Genomic DNA, 9,579 nt, shown 5'->3' on the forward strand with positions numbered 1-9,579 from the left:
ATTAAATGTATGGCGAAAATCATAAACCAATTGTCAACAAATGTTTCGTTATTACATCCGAGATCTCGCTATGTCAGAGATCGTAATAACCGAGTTTGACTATAATTATTTTCGTAAAAGTTATATACTCCGTGCCGCGCTAGGAACTCGCGTCTGAATCCCTTGCTGATTTTTTTTTTCATATATTGTTAATTTGCTTAAAAATATTTTTTATCTGAGTTACAAATAATATAAATGCCAAATAAAGTTATGGTAATGTATAGTGTGTCAAAATTATTACCTACCTTATTTTACAAGTATTGTGAAATTTATTATAAAATATGTCTATTTTAGTGATTAAGTTTGATTTGTTTTGTTATTTTGACGCACGTTGAATATTTATCTGTCTATCAAAAAATTCAAATAAATTTCATAAAACAAAAATTTGTTTTTATGGTAACATGTAACTTAAGCTTTACAAATTACACTCCGTTACCATTTCGTTCCATTCCGAAAATGTCCCCAAAAAAGTTGAACGTTAACTATTTTTCATTTGATTATTAAATAACGAAACTTATTTATTTTTCCAATAAAATTTAGTAAAAGTGATTATTGTCTTTAAAAAAATAGCAGAACGAACATTGATTGGTTTTTTCAAATACTAAAGGAAAAATGCTCTGCCATTATAGACATAGGGTAACGGAGGGGAACGAAATGTGCCCAAGAATTAAAATTCAATAATATTTTTTGACTATTTGTAGTTTTATTTTGAAGTGTATGGTTTTTTTAATCTAATAGAGCTCTTTTAAGTGATAAAAAGTGTTTCATTCATGTTTTAAAAGCTAAGTTTCGTAGTCACGGAACGGAAACTTATTATGCCCAATTTCATAATAAAAATGATATAAATATTGTATTAATCAATATTTTGCTGAAAAATTGCTATCACCAATTCAGCAATAGAACAAGGAATCTGCTAGCTATATAAAAATGGTTAATTTGAGTGAAAAAATAATATTACCCAAATTTCAAACATGTACAAACTTTGGCGAAAATGCCCACACAACTCTCGTTCAATATTTCGATTATACTATTATAAAGTTGGTATTGAAAACACGAGGCTGAAGCTCTTGCAAATTAATAATATATTAACGAAATATCTCATCAATCTTGTGGTTTGTGGTAAAAAAAACGAACACTTTTTCCAAGCAAGTACCGCCATAATTTATCATTGATTTGATTGACATAGCATAACATGGTTGCAATGTTTTATCGGTGCCATCTGCATTATTGAGGTAAGAAGAGATACATACTTTAAATTTAAATTGAATCACTTATGCATGAGAACGAGTACACTTTTTTAAACTAAGTTCCTGGTCGAATATAATAAACGATATTACAATTTTTGTACAGATTTAAAATTTAAGTGGGAATGAGAACTTCCACAATTTAAATATTAATAAAAATCTATTTGATTATAAGCCCTTCAATATATAACGGAACCATAATAATATTCCTTATTACACTTTTATTACAGATTTATCATTATTTCTTTCTGCACAATCCAAGAATAGATCTCCCATTTCTTGTTATCCTTTTCGATATATTAAAATGGAGCCTTAAAATAATATGAATTGCTGACATAATCAGTACAGTTTTCAAGCTGCTGGTACCATCACGGTCAGGTTTAGGTTTGGTTTCAATTCTTTTAAACATACTTATTAGGTGTAATTATTAGGTAAAACTAAAAAAGCTGATATATTACATCTAAATAGAAATATATTTTATCGACATATAATTGCCAAGGTAAGCATATATAATATTATTTTATATATCCCCAATTTTTTTATTTTTTGTGGACTGGCTACTTCCTGCATAACTATGTCCAATTACAGGTTCAGGATTGGTAAAAAACTTATATTAGTACCAAAATATAAAGGCTTCAATTTTTATTGTGAATATTTGTTGTCTCCAATATTATAAAATAAAAATCACACACTAATTTATTTAAAAAAAACTACGTAGCTCTTATAATCTTGATATATTTACGGGGTTTTATTTCGGGTTCTCAAGATTTTAATTCGAAGGTTCCAATTTCGAAATAAAATAAAATTTCTCAGGGTCTGGTTCCGATTTCATTTCCAGTTCTGGTAATGAGTGTGGGTGCACTGTACATATACAATGCCTACTGCTTGTGGATGTATCTTACTATCTTATCTGATTCCAAGGATGCTTCTCAATATTTTCTATTAAAATGTATAGAGCATTCCAATTTTTTTTATCAAGGTTAAGTATTCTGATATTTATAATATTATATCATTAAGTACTCTATAAGGGATTTGTGGAGATTTTATAGCGCTCACAACATACGAGTGGTAGCATGTATGCATATGAACTCGTGGATCCAAGATTCGAGCCCCAGGTCTGAATAAAAATTCTGACATTGTCTTGAGTATTATAGACTCAACAGCTTGAGCATATGGTTAATATCTATTTATTGTAATACAGTATTGTAAATAAATCTTTTAAGGTTACCAAGATCCATATAATATTATAAAGTTTTTTAAAAGTAATTTTTTTATACTTTTTATTTGATGAACTTTTATTCATTGTTGGTAAAATAAAGTGCGATGTAATTTTATTGTATATTTTTAATTTAAAAAATACGATTTTAAGCTATTATTTCAAATTGATAAATTCGATTATGTTTCGTGTAGCCATGGGGTGCGTGTATTATCTTGATTTTATCTAGCGAGATTATCTAACACTAAACTTGCTTTACCATACAGCATACGAATAAAAGTCATACCCGATTATCAGATCAGCCATAATTGTATCAGTTTACTGTTTCAATTTTAATTTACGGTGAATATAAGTAAACAGAAATTCATTAAAATTTCAACCAATCACCAAAAATAACACACAACTGTAAACATTGTATCTACTTAAAATTATTCAACCATGAGACAAAGTTGATCAAGTCATTGAAGCGCCTAATTAATTTCTTTTATAGCGCTACAAAATAGTGACATTTTATTTCAATTTCAATGTCTAAATTGCTTTTTATGGGAGAATTAATTTTTCAAAGTATTTAATAACCAATAAAATAAAATTCATTTGTTTGTCGTATATACTTAAATAAGTGTCACTAGGTTAGCTTGCGCAAATCATGGAAGTAGTCCATTTAAGCATTAAATTTTATGACATATGAAGTTCACATTCGTGGGAATTAATTATCATTATGCGAACAATGGACCGAGATTCATCTTCAAATGCTTCCCAGTTGCCATACCAATGCGTCCATAAACACAAAGGGATTTAAAGCTTATGAGTCAAGTACCTACAAACGGTGTTTTGCCGAGTAAAATATAACTGTAACATTATATCTATAATCTAAAAATCAATATTTGTTTGTTTGTTGTTTGTTCGTATTTTATGCGCTGCCATACCGTTCATCCGATTGCGATAAAACTTTGTCAACTTATTGCTTGCACTTGCGTGAAGAGTATAGGCTATATATTATATATAAAAATGAATGTCTGTCTGTCTGTCTGTCCCGTATGAGTTCCTATACCATTCATCCGATTGCGATGAAATTTTCATCAGTTATTGTACGCACACCCGCAAAGGTTTCTAAATTAGAAAAACCATCTTCTTATTCTTCTTCATTAACTCTTCTTTTCTGAATTAGTACAACCATCTTCTTCTTCTTCATCTTCTTCATTCTATCTTCTTTTATTCGTATGGTCCATATACCATTCATCCGATTGCGATGAAACTTTCGTTAGTGGTTGTGCTAACACCCGCGAAGGTTTCTGAATTAGTACAACCATCTTCTTCTTCTTCTTTATTATATCTTCTTTTACTCGTATGGTTTCTATACCATTCATCCGATTGCGATGAAACCTTCGTCAGTTGTTAAGGTAACACCCGCAAAGGTTTCTGAATTAGTACAACCGTCTTCATTTTCTTCTATTCGTATGCGTTCCTATTCCATTCATCCGATTGCAATAAAACTTTCGTCAGTAATTGTGCCAACACCCGCGAAGGTTTCTGTATTAGTACAACCATCTTCTTCTTCTTCTTCTATTTTATCTTCTTCTATTCGCAATGAAACTTTGGTGAGTTGTCGTGCGCATGCCCACGAGGATTTCTGAATTAGAAAATAATCTTCTTCTTCTATTCGTATGCGTTCGTATACCATTCATCCGATTGCGATGAAACTTTTGACCAGTTGTTGTGCGCATGCTCGCAAATGTTTCTGAATTAGTACAACCATCTTCTTCTTCTTTTATTTGTATGCGTTCCTATACCATTCATCCGATTACAATGAAATTTTGATCAAGTGTTGTGCTCACGCCCGCAAAGGTTTCTGAATTGATACAACCATTTTCTTCTTCGTTTTCTTCTATTCTATCTTCTTCAATTCGTATGCGTTCTTATACCATTCATCCGATTGCGATGAAATTTTGACCAGTTATTAAGGACATGCTCGCAAAGGTTTCTAAACGTTTGCATATTTTGGATTCGATTTTAATTTAGTGGTCTTTAGTTTAAACTTTACTCCTATTAGAATTATTTTCATATTGCCATATTGTATTACACAGATATTTTAATATTAAAAAAATAATTAACTCTTATTATTTGTTAAATATCTAAGATAAATATTACCACGAAGCGACCATGTGCGAAGCCGGGTACTTTAGCTAGTTATTAAATAAATATTCTTCTTCTATTATTATATATTATTTTTCTATTATAGTGAACATTGAATTGAATTAATGAATTCGATGTATTATTCTTGGTAATAGAAAAAGGTTTGTTATATATATATATTTTTGAAGCTATACTTATTTTTGGCGGGTTTGGGAAAATAGATCAGATGTATTTTTGGCGTGTGATGAAGTTGCGCGCGCCAATGTAACACATAATTTATTATTTTGATTATATTCATTTCGGTCTTAAGGGTACATGCGCATAGTGTCATTTAGTTAGTCTTTCAACACAATCAAGTAAAGAGCACGTATTGTAAACATAACCAATATTGTGTCATAATAAATATACTTATATGTTTATAAACAAATTTCTAGAGACTAACATTCTACACTATTAATCTATATTCATAAAACTTTATTTATATTGGAGTGTATATTTATTTTTTATTTTAAAGATTGTGTATCAAGATTTGAAGCTCTATTTATGTAAGTATTATTTGTGTGTAAAATTATATATCAATAGATATTTTTTTTATGAATGTTGAGTTTGCAAATAATTCAAAAAATATATTAAAAATTGATTTTTTATTAATTCATCATGGGCACTTCCGAATATATCCGAAATACTACCGAACCTCCAATAGAAGACTGTATCAAAATAAGTGTATCATAATTGTATTATGTACCTACCTACTTACCTAATAAAAATTGAATATTTTTTTGTTTTGTTATTTTTTTAATTCATCATAGGCACTTCTGAATCGATTATAACCGCTGTATGGCAAAGATAAGTTTTGGTCCAATACAATAATTAAATTACAATTATCATGTGCTATATGAGACACAGATGAATCGCGTATGTTTTCATCAACCTAATCAACTGTAATGTTAATAGACTCAGGTAACGACTTATTTTGTTTTGTTATGCCAAATAAGTATAACTTCTAACGCGCGTACATAAGTACACACAACGATTTTCCTTTATTAAACACCGCAACAGGCTGTGAAGCCCAATAATAGTGGTAAAACTCCCAGGCTTGAGGAATTTACATATTAGATTATAGATAATAATTATTTTTTATTTAGTTTGTAGTGATAGCGTAATAAAAAAACATTATTGTAGTAGATATCATACACATACCTTTATACCGTAGATGTATATTTAGTGTTTATATATTAACGGACACATTAAAATTATTGATTTTTGACTATTTAATTTTTAATAAAAAAAAATACCTACCTCTTACTACATCTCTACCAAAAATGTACATAATACATTATATATATTCAGATGTGTTATAACAACATGATATTATATTGTAATAACTCGTAATATTATGATCAATGTATTTTGAAAAAAAATATGAAATTCAGTCCAACTAAATAAAAAAGGGAAAATATATAAATATGCTGTCTATGAAACCATCGGTGTTAATTCGATGTCGCATCAGGAAAAGTCACATGTTGTTTAATCAACGTTAGTCATCCAAAGCAAAGACCCAATGGGACCCGAGATATATAATATATCGATACCCCATTTCAAAAAGGAAACAACTACTCAAAATTTCAAGGTTTCGGATGAGTCGTATAGGAACCATACGAATAAAAGAAGATATAATGAAGAAGAAGATAGTTTTTCTAATTTAGAAACCTTTGCGGGTGTGCGTACAATAACTTAAGAAAATTTCGTCGCAATCAGATGAATGGTATAGGAACCATACTAATAAAAGAAAATATAATGAATAAGAAGAAGATGATGATGATTTTTCTAATTCAGAAATCTTTGCGGGTGTGCATACAACCACTTACCAAAATTTGAGTAAGTTAATAATGCTATTCGATATAGAAAGGTCTTTTATTTTCAATTCAGCAAAGAAAAATAGTAAACAATTTCTTCAATACGTTATAAAATCTAAAAACCTTTTCTGAGATTATTAACTCAGTTATATATTGCAACTTCTGGGTTAATTCCTTATTAAACTGTACAATTTCATTGAGCATTGCTGAATTCGACTAAACTAAATTTAAAAAAGTCAAATTTTCTTCAAAATCAAGGATTTAAAATTAAAATGAGAATTCTCAAAAAAATTCAAACGCCATTATCTTGGAACAAAGTTTTTTGAGTTGTTTTTCTATTCGTGATTCGCGATATATACACCCATACATAATATTGCAGTATCTAATTGTATTAATGTTAAACTTTGAATGCTATGCACTTTATAGGTAACCAGTCCACAACCATAAATAGATAGGAAAGTTTATCTTACGTTTTAATTGCAGCGTGATATTTACTTGATAAAACTTTTATTAATACAACTTTATTTTTGTTTGCGTCTTAATATGTTTAAAGTACACAGTAAACTGTAAGATAATGAAGACATTTAATCAATAATTTAATAGTAAGAGCTGCTCAACTGAGAACTTAAGACAGCAAATAAGCATAGAAATCCAAAGAGCTAATGTAGTTGCTATTTTTGGTAAACTTAAGGTACCTATTCAAGGAGCTTTAGGAAATATTTTCAATATTGAGGACATCTACGAAATTTAAAGTTCTACAGAAATATTATTGTATATTTCTAATTTATATTACACTATTAATCATTTTTGATTTGTTGTATTATTTTATTGCTATATTATCCTATATAGTTGATTTCATAATTATGTGTTCTAAATAATAAGATATAAATTACATAAAATATAACAAAAGGTTTGCCATGTTAATAAAACAATGCCGCGTATAAAGTTTGTAATTAAAAATTGCAATATTATAAAGTGTGAAATGAATATACTATATGAAAGTCGAAATTAGTAACTTCTGCGTATTGTTTGAGAATAAAATATTTATCTGCGATACATACACTAATCATAAAAATTCTTTTTTACTTTTATGGCGCAGAAAGTATCCGAATCACCGCTGGGCAAGACGTAGCATCTGACATGGATCACTAACGCGCAAAATGTCTCATACTAAATTCGTTGAAAGGCTTTAAAATAACAATTATCTATTAATACTGAAATAATGCCCACTACTAAAGAATAAAAAATATGTAAATATTCTGGTATCGACAGAGTTAGTACAAACTTACCAATAAATAATAAATTAAACCTTTTTTGTTTCTTTAATCGATTAAAAAGAAAATTATTTATTTGTTTAACAATCAACGCTGTATTCATAGAGTTTCAATAAATTATGACTTTCATTCATCCGTGACTATATAAAATATTCACTATTTATTGTATACAAATCTCGTATACGAATATTGGCTCGGCAACTATCTCATTTCATCTTTGAAAAATTGTGACGTTTCAATATTGTTTTCCTTTTCTACTTCATCAAGTACGTAGACAACTATGTCAATGAAGATGGCACTGGCACACGACGAAAACGAATGACCCTTTAGATTATGTAGGTAAGTCATGAGAATAGTATCGGTGCATCGAGGACTTACAAATGATGAGCGTTTATAAATCCTTTATAATTTACTTAAAACTATAAAATAAATAGTTTGTTGTTTTATTAATTTTCTCTTTACTATAATTATTATATTACGTAGGTACGAGTATATAATGTTCAAATGGTAATAATACGAGGGTGGGTCAATAATTCCTTAGAAAAAAGCATTAAAACAGTTTTTATTTTTGTATTTTTTTTTTATTTCTCAACATAATCTCCTTGGAGCTCAATACACTTGGTTAGACGTTTCTCAATTTTTTTTAAACCGTCAGAAAAATAAGTTTTCGGAAGGTCCTCAAAATAAGCATTTGTCCGATCGATGACTTCTTCATTTGAAAAAAAAAGTTGTCCACTTAGCCATTTTTTTAAGTTTGGGAAAAGAAAAAAGTCACTGGGGGCTAAATCTGGCGAATACGGTGGGTGGTCGACCAATTCGAACTTCAATTCTTCAATTTTAGCCATTGATCGTAAACATGTGTGAACACGGGCATTGTCCTGATGAAAGAGGTTTTTTTTCCTGTTTAAATGAGGCCGTTTTTCTTCAATTTTGTTTTTTAGCTGGTCCAATAAAGATGCATAATAATCCCCTGTTATTGTTTTTCCTTTTTCCAAATAGTCAACGAAAATAATTCCACGTGCATCCCAAAATACAGTAGCCATAACCTTACCAGCTGATTTTACGGTTTTCGCCTTCTTTGGACATGGTTCGCCTTTCGCAATCCACTGCTTTGACTGTTCTTTCGTCTCGAAAGTATAGTGGTGTATCCATGTTTCATCTACAGTCACAAAGCGACGAAAAAATTCATCCGGATTGCGTTGCATGAGCGACAACAGGGCTTTAGAGGCCACCACCCTACTGCGTTTATTGTCGACTGTGAGCAAACGCGGCACCCATCTTGCAGAAATATTTTTCATGCCCAATTTGTCATGTAAAATAGAAATGACGCTAGATTTTGAGATCCCTGTAACCTCAATTATCTCACTCAACTTTAATCTTTGGTCACTTAACACCATATCGTGGATTTTATTGATCATTTCTGGTGTAGTCACCTCTACAGGACGTCCTGAGCGTGGTTCATCCTTTGTTGATGTACGACCACGTTTAAATTCATTTAACCAGTTATAAATAGTTGCAAGTGAAGGAGCAGATATGCCGTGAACTAAATCCAACTCATTTTTTATTTCCTTTGCTGTTAACCCTTTTATATTAAAATGTTTAATAACAGCTCTAAACTCAATTTTCTCCATTTTTTGTAAACAAGCAAATTTTTTTTTTAAATGTACGAGAAACACACAACAACCCGACCAATCTGATTGAAACTTCGCAGCATACTGAATCGGTAGTGCCGCTGCATGAAAACAAACCGCTTACAGTACTAGTCGCGCCACCTGTCGGTTAAAACTAATATAATATTAAACTTGATAACATAATAT

Source organism: Rhyacophila brunnea, unplaced genomic scaffold (genome assembly GCF_057557595.1).
Source record: "Rhyacophila brunnea isolate RB1 unplaced genomic scaffold, BYU_Rbru_1.0 scaffold_4, whole genome shotgun sequence".
In the NCBI taxonomy this organism is placed as follows: Eukaryota; Metazoa; Arthropoda; class Insecta; order Trichoptera; family Rhyacophilidae; genus Rhyacophila; species Rhyacophila brunnea.